The sequence below is a fragment of the Triticum aestivum genome, chromosome 1B (assembly GCF_018294505.1).
Source record: "Triticum aestivum cultivar Chinese Spring chromosome 1B, IWGSC CS RefSeq v2.1, whole genome shotgun sequence".
Lineage (NCBI taxonomy): Eukaryota > Viridiplantae > Streptophyta > Magnoliopsida > Poales > Poaceae > Triticum > Triticum aestivum.
The window spans coordinates 41957913-41970290 of NC_057795.1; positions in this window are offsets into that span (position 1 = coordinate 41957913).

A 12378-nucleotide genomic window follows, 5' to 3' on the forward strand; every position below is an offset into this window, starting at 1 on the left:
TAGAAATAAAAAGTAAAAAAAGCAGTCAGGTGCAATATTCATGGAAATCAAGACAAGTCCAGTGCAAATAAACTAAGTTCACAGAACCATCTCACAAACATTAACAACAGTACCACATTTAATATAACCACACAATCTCACAAACTCATATAGTAGTCAACAGTGCATGGATAGATCATAGTTGATAAGTCTACTAGGTAGTCATACTAGCATATATATGGTTCAACAGCCACACGCATGCATACGAAGTTCTAGATGATGTCGATGACGACCATCATCCTCAAGCCTGGGCGGTGGGTGTTCCTGATAGTAATTAGGATTGCATGTCCAACATGAAGATTCTTGCCGACGAGGAAGATCTTCCACCCAACCGAGTTGAAGTGTGTGCGACCGTCCGTGTCCACGCCGTACGCACAAGTGGTGACGGAGCCACTTGCGGTAAGGCGTATTCCAGCAGAGCCTTCTTCATCAGGCTTGATACCACAACTCTCAGATAGGCTCTTTTGCAATTTCTGAATAAGAAAAACATATCAATTAATAAGTATCCTCATACATTCTACACGAAGCATATATAACATTGGACTCTACACTAAGCATATATATCATCAGACTCTACACTAAGTATATATATCATCGGACTCTACACTAAGTATAACAATAAAGCATACACTAGTAGAAAAACACCTAATAGTCCCGGTTCGTAAGGGCCTTTAGTCCCGGTTCATGAACCGGGACTAATGGGCCGTTACTAATACCTCCACCCATTAGTCCCGGTTCAAACTAGAACCGGGACCAATGTGCCTCCACGTGGCCCTGTGCGCCGAGCCCAGTCAGGGGGCCTTTGGTCCCGGTTGGTGGCTCCAACCGGGACCAAAAGGCATCCACGCGTCAGCATTCCAGTGGCTGAGGTTTTTTTTTGAAAGGAGGGGAGGTTGGGGGTTTTGGGGGGTTAATTTAGGTGTTTCATATATTGTGTTAGCTAGCTAATTAATAGAGAGAAGTGTCCTCTCTTATGTCCGTGCTTGGTCGACGCTACGTACTATATATACATAAGTGATCGAGAGAACCATTCAGTACAGAAGTTCGTCATGCATACCGAGAGAAGTGATCGATCGACCTCTCCTTCTCTGAGAGATTGGTTGAACAACAAGTTTTCGTATCATGTATCCGACGCTACTGGCTACATACATGTACAATATGTATAAGATCTCTTAATTACAAACCCCTAGCATTTGAAATCAATTTCCACATGGTATTCTCCGGCTTTATTGATGACGTGGTCAAGAAAGAATCCCGCCAATTCCTCTTGAATTGCTTTCATGCGATCTGGTTCTAGGAGTTCATTCCGCATCTGCCACGTCTAATTTGAAGAAGGGGGTTAATTAATACATATATATGAATGAAGCTCTACAGAAATGATGGTGTAATAAAATGAAATTGTGAATATTATTGCTTACGCACTTCATATTGTCTTTGAGAGTAGCCCCGCTTGTTTTTCAAAGTCGCGGTGTGGATGAACTCGCACACGTAGTATCCATAGAAATCATTCCCTTCCTCCCGCCACAAGCACTTTACGAGAAATAGAGGTCAATCAAACTGATAATGAAGCATTATAAATGGCATTGATGAAAGTATAGCTATAGGATCAATGGGAGATGCGCGCAACTAGCTAGCCAGTAGTACTTACTTTCGGCCATTTATATGTCAGCTCCTTCGGCAGTCCCGGAGCTTCTGCGGTGAACTGTTTCCAAACCCTGCAAGACAAAGAAAATTATTATTATTACTTGAGATATCAGGAAATGAACAAAAAATTGCCGATATGGTGCGATAATAATCGATTGAACTTACTTGCTGAGCATTTCAGTGATGTCCGCATAGGATTTGGGATCTTTCCGTCTCGAGTCTAAGACGGTTACAAGTCCACGCTCAAGCTTAATCTCCAGAAGAATATAGTGGTACCTGCGCACGCATGCATAACTCATCAATTACATTACTATAAGCTCGCTTGAGTAATAAGGGAAACCGAATATGCACACGACGGTAACACTCACGGGCCGTTGTAAGGAAAGAGTATGGTATCTTTGTTTTGATTTTTGATCAACGATTGTAGCAAGTTGTCCTTGGCCTCTTTGACGTTCTTTTCAACCAGAAATGCATCTATGATATTTGTGTTAATGAACCCAATATCATAAATTTCTTGTTTTTTGCACTCGACGATCTTCAATTTGCATAATATATTGAGGATAATTAATTATAAATACATGCAATGAAAGAGCCGAGCTATATATAGAGACTTAATGACAGAAATAGTACTTACAGGCAGTAGCAAAAGACCATTAATTTATCGAGGGCCTTTTGATTGAAGAACTCGAAGAACTCCTCAAATGGAACAGTCAATAGATCATTTGCAACAAGATCGTGCTCCTCTTTAATATGCAGATACAAAGCATTCTTACCCTCAGACTCTCTGCAGGTTTCCATGTACCAATTATGGAATCTTCGCATCATTATTGTCAGAGATTTTTCATCTTTGACGAGAGGCTTCCCGTACTCGTATCTGTGTTCGTCCACCTCCAAGAAATCAGGAAGTGCATCGTCAGGCAGGTAATCGTCAAGATTGCCATAACCGGCCACCGTCCCCGGAGCATTAGACACATTGAGCGGGGGGCACGATTGTTGTGCTTGTTTGCCGACCTGGGCAATTTTTTTCCCCTTTGCTCGTTCTTTTGACCTTCTAGCACTGACAGTAGTTCCCGATGGCTGGGCTTGGAGATATGTCTGTTCAGTAATGCGCTCATAGTTGGTTCTCGGCGGAGACTTTGGTGGTTTCCTCAGGGCATCGATAGTGCGCTTTGCTATCACCGGATCTACCTTCTCCTCCGGAGGTGGATGTCTCTTTGCTTTCACCCCTTCAAAGAACTCCTTCACGTGGGTCTGCACAATCGTATCGTTTTCCTCCTCGGACCTCTCGTACGGTAACTTCTCTAGAGGATTGAGAGATGATGGACCATATTTGTATTGCCTCCCGCCTCTGGTTGTGCTGCTAGACGCAGGAGCAGACGGAGCGGCTGCGGCGTCTGTCTTCTTTCGCGCTTGCTTACGAGGCAGAGGAGAAGGAGTACGACGCGCCGGAGCAGCTGGGGCGGCGGCGGGTCTCTTCCGCCCTTGCTGGCGAGGCGAAGAAGGAGGATGCTGCTGGCTGCTCGGGAGCGCCGGCGCAGGCGGAGCAGGAGGCGGAGTGCCGCCATGCGTCGGAGAAGGAGGCGGAGTGCCGCCACGCGTGCCCTGATCGTCACTCGCCGGAGGAGGAGGCGGTGGAGGAGGCGGAGTGCCCTGACTCGCCGGAGCAGGAGGAGGAGGCGGAGGCGTCCAGTTCAAAAGGTTGATGAGCTCCTTCTTCCATAGGCATGGAGTCTTCAGAGCAGAACCCAGCCTAGTCTCCCCTTCACCGGTAGGGTGGTCAAGCACGAGGTCCTCAAATCCCTCCGTTATTTCATCCACCATCACCTTAGCATATCCTTTTGGAATCGGCTGGCAGTGATAAGTTGTGCCGGGTCCACTAGGATAAACTTGGACAACAGCCGCCTTGACCTTCAAAGTCATCCATCGCGCCATCATGTGGCAATTTTGAGACTCCGTGATACCATCCACGGGATAGCTGGCAGGAGCCGTCAAGACATGCTCCGGCTGAAGCAGCTCGGTGGAAGCCACACTGCTTCTCGGCTGAGATGGCGGGGTAGCTTCGGGGGAAGCTTCGGCAGGTCGTTTGCTGCGATCTGCTACTTCTCGTTCCTCTTCTCGATCCTCTAGCCCCATTACCCTTTCGTGCAGCGCCTGCAGTTGGTCCTGCTCCAGTTTCTTCCTCCTCTCGTGGGTTTTGTAACCCCCTGCATCCGGAAAACCAACCTTCCACGGAATGGAGCCTGGCGTGCCTCGTGTCCGTCCAGGGTGCTCAAGATTCCCAAGGGCCATTGTGAGCTCGTCCTTCTCCCTATTTGGAAGGAACGTCCCTCACTGCGCTGCATCGATATAGTGTCGAAGGTTCTTGACTGGTATTTCCAGTTGCTCGTCCGTCCACTGGCAAAACCCTGTTACAGGGTCCAAGGTTCCGCCAGACCCGAAGAACCAAGTCCGGCAACGGTCTGGCCATCTCATTGTCTTTGGTTCGATCCCTTTTTCAAGCAGATCATTCTCAGCCTTGGACCACTTAGGCCGGGCTTGTAGGTAGCCACCTGAACCCGTGCGATGGAGAAGCGCCTTCTTCGCAGCATTTTTCTTGTTTGTCTCCGACATCTTCTTACTCTTTTCCGATGTCTTGTGGGCCACAAATGCGGGCCAGTGATCTTTGATCTTCTCATATTTGCCGATGAATTCTGGTGTATTTTTATTTTTGAAAAACTGGTTCAGCTCTTTCCTCCACCTCCTCATTAGGGTTGCCATCTTCTTAAGAGCACAAGACTTGATTAATTCCTCTTTAACTGGCTTCTCCAGATCCTCCTCTGGCGGTAGGGTGAAATTTGCCTTCAGCTCAGTCCAAAGATATTCTTTCTGCGTATCATTGACATAAGACACCTCAGGGTCTTCCTCCTTAGGCTTATACCATTGTTGGATGCTGATCGGGATCTTCTCCCTAACCGCACTGAGAAGAAAATGCCTTCCTTGTCCGGATGGGTTCAATCAGTTCGCCGTCGGGCGCGATTTCTATGATCTCAAACTTTTCATCCGAGCTCAACTTTTTCTTCGGGCCTCGTCTCCTTACCGAAGTTGTGCTCGATCCGGAGGGCTAGAAATTATAAGGAAGAAAGATGAGAGTAATTAATATGTGTACATATACCAAAACAATGGAAGCATCAATTAACTAGTCATCACGGGCTTAACTAATATATATATACCTGGCCGGGCTCGGTTCGGTCACCGAAGCAGTCAGCACGGTCTCCTTCTTGTTCCTCCATTGTGTCACCGGAGCCATCATGAACATAGTCATGTTCTTGTACCGGCATTAATGGGCCGAAGCCATCATGAACATAGCCCTCTTCTTCACCCCGTTCTTCCAGCTGACCAACAACGGTGTCGAGGGGAAATGACACAACTTCATCCCTTCCATTTGAGATTATTTCCCTCAATATCGCTTCTGTTTCTTCGTCTCGGCAGTGCTCCATAGTTTCTGCAAATATTTACAACATGTTTATATATGGTACAGATGGAACTAGTGGCAAACGTAGAACTAGCCAGCTAATCACAATAAGGAATCATGTTAGTGGCCTCGACGCTGCTTCTCTAGGGTTTGGAGTCGCCTCGACACAACAACGCTTCGAGAGAGTTAATTTGTCGGGTAGGGGCGCGTCGGGAGGGGGTAGGAGACCAACATCGTTTTCTCTCTAGGGCTTGGGTGTCCTCGAGAGTTTTGGTCAAGCGAGAGGGCCGAGGGGGGGGGGGGTATTTATATCGACCGCCCCTCATGTCGAAGTTATCTCGAGGGGGTTATATCGACAACGACGCGACAACGACGAGAAAGGAAAATAATTAAGGAAAAGGAAGAAAAGAGGAAGAAGGAAGAAGGAAGAAGAAGAAAAAAAAAGAGGAGAAGAAGAAAAAATAGAAAAAAATTCTATTTTTTCTTCTTCTCCTCTATTCCTTTCTTCTTATCCTCTTCTTTTTCTTCTTTTTTCCTCTTCTTATTTATTTCTCCTCTTCTTCCTCTCCTCTTCTTCATCTTCTTATTTTCCTTTTTCCTCTCATTCTTTTTCTTATTCTTTCTTCCTTCTTCCTTCTTCCTATTTTCTTCCTTTTCCTTATTTTACTTTAAATTTCTCCTCTACACTAACCTAAAATGCACTAACCTAAAATCGATATCTAGTAACAACTTAAAAAAATAATACATATATGAAAAAAAAACATCATCATATCGTCAACAGAAAAAATAGTATTTTTTCTAAAAATCTATCTTTTGCATATATACATCAACACATATATACACTAACCTAAAATGCACAAAAATGCTATCGGAGAGGGGGTATATTGACCGCCCTCATGTATCCACATACATACATCTATACATACATATATACTTACATATATGTATAAACTTTTGCATATATAAAGTTTTTCTAAAATCTAACTTTTGCATATATGAGCATATATACACAGAGAACATATACATATATACACAGAGAACATATACATAAAATGCACAAAAAATAAGAGGAAAGGGCGCCGGCGACCGGACCGAAGGCGGTGGCGTGTGGTCGGGGCGACGGCGACGGGGTTGGGGAAGGGGCGGCGCGCGCGGCGACGGCGACGGGGTCGGGGAAGGGGCGGGGCGCACGGCAACGGCGACGGGGTCGGGGAACGGGTGGCGCGCGCGGCAACGGCGACGGGGTCGGGGCAGGGGCGACGCGCGCGGCGACGGTGACGGGGTCGGGACCGGCAGGGGCGGCGGGCGCGGCGACGGTGTCGGGGCAGTGGCTCGGCGGCGGCGACGGCGAGGTGGACCAGCCTAACGGCATCGGGGCAGGGCTCGGCGGCATATTATGGTTACATAGTGGACATATGGGAACTTGACTACGGAGTAGATTTTATGGTCCCTTTGTTTAAGTGCAAATGGGTCAATCTATCAGGAGGCGGGGTACAGGTAGACCCACAGTACGGAATGACAACAGTGGATCTGAAAAATCTTGGGTACACTGACGAACCGTTCGTCCTAGCCAATGATGTGGCACAGGTTATCTATGTGAAGGACATGTCTACCAGACCGAGAAAGAGAAAAGATAAGGAAGCGAATACATCATACGATGAGCCAAAGCGCCACATAGTTCTTTCAGGAAAAAGGGACATCGTGGGAGTGGAGGACAAGACAGACATGTCTGAAGATTATGAAAAGTTTCATGAAATTCCTCCCTTCAAAGTCAAGGCTGACCCCAGCATCCTGATAAACGATGAAGATTATCCATGGTTACGGCGCAATAAGCAAATGACACAAGCGAAGAAAAAGTGAAGACTTTCTCCCGCAACTATTATGATGATACCATGCCAACTTTGTAACTGACGAGTATGATATCATTGTCCGTTTTGTACATGCACATGCTATGTGGGTCAATTTATAATACCATGCCAACTTTTAACTTTTTCGTAGTTCATTTGAAATGCTTTAATGTCTTATGGTTCGGCCCTCGTAATAATTAAAAATAGCAACAATAAGTTTTGTTGTAAGTAGAAACAAAATAAAATAAATAAAGCAAGAAAGAAAACAAAAAAAACAAAAAAAGTGTTTTCAAATTTGAAAACTAATGACACTAACAGAAAGTTTATAATTTTCCTAAAACTAAGAGCAAAAACAATTAAAAAATAAAGCAAAAAACAAAAGAAAATAGATAATGCAAAAAACAAAAGAAAAAAACAACAATAAGTATTTTGTTGTAATTAGAAACAAAATAGAATAAATAAAGCAAGAAAGAAAACAAAAAAACAAAAAAAGTTTTTTCAAATTTGAAAGCTAATGGCACTAACAGAAAGTTTATAATTTTCCTAAAACTAAAAGCAAAAACAATTAAAAAATAAAGCAAATAACAAAAGAAAATAAATAATGCAGAAAACAAAAGAAAAAAACAACAATAAGTATTTTGTTGTAAGTAGAAACAAAATAAAATAAATAAAGCAAGAAAGAAAACAAAAAAACAAAAAAAGTGTTTTCAAATTTGAAAACTAATGGCACTAATAGAAAGTTTATAATTTTCCTAAAACTAAAAGAAAAAACAATTAAAAAATAAAGCAAAAAACAAAAGAAAATAAATAATGCAGAAAACAAAAGAAAAAAACTTGAAAAAACATAAATATTGCAACAATAAGTAAAGAAAACAAAAAAACAAAAAAATGCCTCCTACTGGGCCCCCACGGCCTGAATACGACTAGAAACCCTACTATGGGCCAGGATTCAGGCCCGCAGTAGGCCTAGAAGGCCCATCAGGCAAAGCAATAGCAAGTAGGCCCAAAAGCCCGCGGTGGAGAGGAGCTCGAGAGGGGTGCGGTAGTGGGGCTTATAAACCACTGCGCGCCCCTCTCGACTACCGAGGTGGGACTAAACTTTGGCCCCGAGGCGGGCAGCACAGAGGTCTTTGGTCCTGGTTGGTGGCACCAACTGGGACTAAAGGGGGGGCATTAGTCCCGGTTGGTGCCACCAACCGGGACCAAAGGCCGACGGTTCCGGCCCTTTGGGCTACCGAAAAAGAGGCCTTTGGTCCCGGTTGGTGGCACCAACCGGGACTAAAGGGTGCATTAGTCCCGGTTGGTGCCACGAACCGGGACCAATGCCCTTCGTATATATACAGCACTTAGCAGTTTTCGCCAAAATCCATCTGTTTCTTCTCGCCCCGACGCCTTCTGCTCCTCGTCGCCGTCGTCGCCGGGCCCTACCCCGACGCCGTCAGGCTGGTCCACCTCGCCGTCGCCGCCGCCGAGCCACTGCCCCGACACCGTCGCCGCGCCCGCCGCCCCTGCCGGCCCCGACCCCGTCGCCGTCGCCGCGCGCGCCGCCCCTGCCCCGACCCCGTCGTCGTCGCTGCGCGCGCCACCCGTTCCCCGACCCCGTCGCCGTCGCCGCGCGCGCCGCCCCTTCCCCGACCCCGTCGCCATCGCCGCGCGCGCCGCCCGTTCCCCAACTCCGTCGCCCTGACCACACGCCGCCGCCTTCGGTCCGGCCGCCGGCGCCCTTTCCTCTTATTTTTTTGTGCATTTTATGTATATGTTCTCTGTGTATATATGTATATGTTCTCTGTGTATATATGTTCATATATGCAAAAGTTAGATTTTAGAAAAACTTTATATATGCAAAAAATTATACATATATGTATGTATATATGTATGTATAGATGTATGTATGTGGATACATGAGGGGGGTCGATATACCCCCTCTCCGATAGCATTTTTGTGCATTTTAGGTTAGTGTATATATATGTTGATGTATATATGCAAAAGATAGATTTTTAGAAAAAATACTATTTTTTCTGTTGATGATATGATGATGTTTTTTTTTCATATATGCATTTTTCATATATGTATTATTTTTTTAAGTTGTTAGTAGATATCTATTTTAGGTTAGTGCATTTTAGGTTAGTGTAGAGGAGAAATTTAAAGTAAAATAAGGAAAAGGAAGAAAAGAGGAAGAAGGAAGAAGGAAGAAAGAAGAAGAAAAAGAATGAGAGGAAAAAGGAAAATAAGAAGATGAAGAAGAGGAGCGGAAGAAGAGGAGAAATAAATAAGAAGAGGAAAAAAGAAGAAAAAGAAGAGGAGAAGAAGAAAGGAATAGAGGAGAAGAAGAAAAAATAGAAAAAAATTCTATTTTTTCTTCTTCTCCTCTTTTTTTTTCTTCTTCTTCCTTCTTCCTTCTTCCTCTTTTCTTCCTTTTCCTTAATTATTTTCCTTTCTCGTCGTTGTCGCGTCGTTGTCGATATAACCCCCTCGAGATAACTTCGACACGAGGGGCGGTCGATATAAATACCCCCCCTCGGCCCTCTCGCTTGACCAAAACTCTCGAGGACACCCAAACCCTAGAGAGAAAACGATGTTGGTCTCCTACCCCCTCCCGCCGCGCCCCTACCCGACAAATTAACTCTCTCGAAGTGTTGTTGTGTCGAGGCGACCCCAAACCCTAGAGAAGCAGCATTGAGGCCACTAACATGATTCCTTATTGTGATTAGCTGGCTAGTTCTACGTTTGCCACTAGTTCCATCTGTACCATATATAAACATGTTGTAAATATTTGCAGAAACTATGGAGCACTGCTGAGACGAAGAAACAGAAGTGATATTGAGGGACATAATCTCAAATGGAAGGGATGAAGTTGCGTCATTTCTCCTCGCCACCGTTGTTGGTCAGCTGGAAGAACGGGGTGAAGAAGAGGGCTATGTTCATGATGGCTCCAATGACACAATGGAGGAACAAGAAGGAGACCGCGCTGACTGCTTCGGTGACCGAACCGAGCCCGGCCAGGTATATATATATTAGTTAAGCCCGTCCTGACTAGTTAATTGATGCTTCCATTGTTTTCGTATATGTACACATATTAATTACTCTCGTCTTTCTTCCTTATAATTTCTAGCCCTCCGGATCGAGCACAACTTCGGTAAGGAGACGAGGCCCGAAGAAAAAGTTGAGCTCGGATGAAAAGTTTGAGATCATAGAAATCGCGCCCGACGGCGAACCAATTGAACCCATCCGGACAAGGAAGGCATTTTCTTCTCAGTGCGGTTAGGGAGAAGATCCCGATCAGCATCCAGCAATGGTATAAGCCTAAGGAAGAAGACCCTGAGGTGTCTTATGTCAATGATACGCAGAAAGAATATCTTTGGACTGAGCTGAAGGCAAATTTCACCCTACCGCCAGAGGAGGATACGGAGAAGCCAGTTAAAGAGGAATTAATCAAGTCTTGTGCTCTTAAGAAGATGGCAACCCTAATGAGGAGGTGGAGGAAAGAGCTGAACCAGTTTGTCAAAAATAAAAAGACACCAGAATTCATCGGCAAATATGAGAAGATCAAAGATCACTGGCCCGCATTTGTGGCCCACAAGACATCGGAAAAGAGTAAGAAGATGTCGGAGACAAACAAGAAAAATACTGCGAAGAAGACGCTTCACCATCGCACGGGTTCAGGTGGCTACCTGCAAGCCCGGCCTAAGTGGTCCAAGGCTGAGAATGATCTGCTTGAAAATGGGATCGAACCAGAGACAATGAGATGGCCAGACCGTTACCGGACTTGGTTCTTCGGGTCTGGCGGAACCTTGGACCCTGTAACAGGGTTTTGCCAGTTGACGGACGAGCAACTGGAAATACCAGTCAAGAACTTTCGACACTATATCGATGCAGCGCAGCGAGGGACGTTCCTTCCAAACAGGGAGAAGGACGAGCTCACAATGGCCCTTGGGAATCCTGAGCACCCTGGACGGACACGAGGCACGCCAGACTCCATTCCGTGGAAGGTAGGTTTTCCGGACGCAGGGGGTTACAAAACCCACGAGAGGAGGAAGAAACTGGAGCAGGACCAACTGCAGGCGCTGCACGAAAGGGTAATGGGGCTAGAGGATCGAGAAGAGGAACGAGAAGCAGCAGATCGCAGCAAACGACCTGACGAAGCTTCCCCCGAAGCTACCCCGCCATCTCAGCCGAGAAGCAGCGTGGCTTCCACCGAGCTGCTTCAGCCGGAGCATGTCTTGATGGCTCCTGCTAGCTATCTCTTGGATGGTATCACGGAGTCTCAAAATTGCCACATGATGGCGCGATGGATGACTTTGAAGGTCAAGGCGGCTTTTGGCCAAGTTTATCCTAGTGGACCCGGCACAACTTATCACTGCCAGCCGATTCCAAAAGGATATGCTAAGGTGATGGTGGATGAAATAACGGAGGGATTTGAGGACCTCGTGCTTGACCACCCTACCGGTGAAGGGGAGACTAGGCTGGGTTCTGCTCTGAAGACTCCATGCCTATGGAAGAAGGAGCTCATCAACCTTTTGAACTGGACGCCTCCGCCTCCTCCTCCTGCTCCGGCGAGGCAGGGCACTCCGCCTCCTCCACCACCTCCTCCTCCGGCGAGTGACGATCAGGGCACCCGTGGCGGCACTCCGCCTCCTTCTCCGCCTGCGCCGGCGCTCCCGAGCAGCCAGCAGCATCCTCCTTGTCCGCCTCGCCAGCAAGGGCGGAAGAGACCCGCTGCCGCCCCGGCTGCTCCGGCGCGTCGTACTCCTTCTCCTCCGCCTCGTAAGCAAGCACGAAAGAAGACAGATGCCGCAGCCGCTCCGTCTGCTCCGGCGTCTAGCAGCACAACCAGAGGCGGGAGGCAATACAAATACGGTCCATCATCTCTCAAGCCTCTAGAGAAGTTACCGTACGAGAGGTCCGAGGAGGAAAACGATACGATTGTGCGGACCCATGTGAAGGAGTTCTTTGAAGGGGTGAAAGCAAAGAGACATCCACCTCCGGAGGAGAAGGTAGATCCGGTGAAAGCAAAGCGCATTATCGATGCCCTGAGGAAACCACCAAAGTCTCCGCCGAGAACCAACTATGAGCGCATTACTGAACAGACATATCTCCAAGCCCAGCGGTCGGGAACTACTGTCAGTGCTAAAAGGTCAAAAGAACGAGCAAAGGGGAAAAAAATTGCCCAGCTCGGCGAACAAGCACAGCAATTGTGCCCCCCGCTCAATGTGTCTAATGCTCCGGGGACGGTGTCCAGTTATGGCAATCTTGACGATTACCTGCCTGACGATGCACTTCCCGATTTCTTGGAGGTGGACGAACACAGATATGAGTACAGGAAGCCTCTCGTCAAAGATGAAAAATCTCTGACAACAATGATGCGAAGATTCCATAATTGGTACATGGAAACCTGCA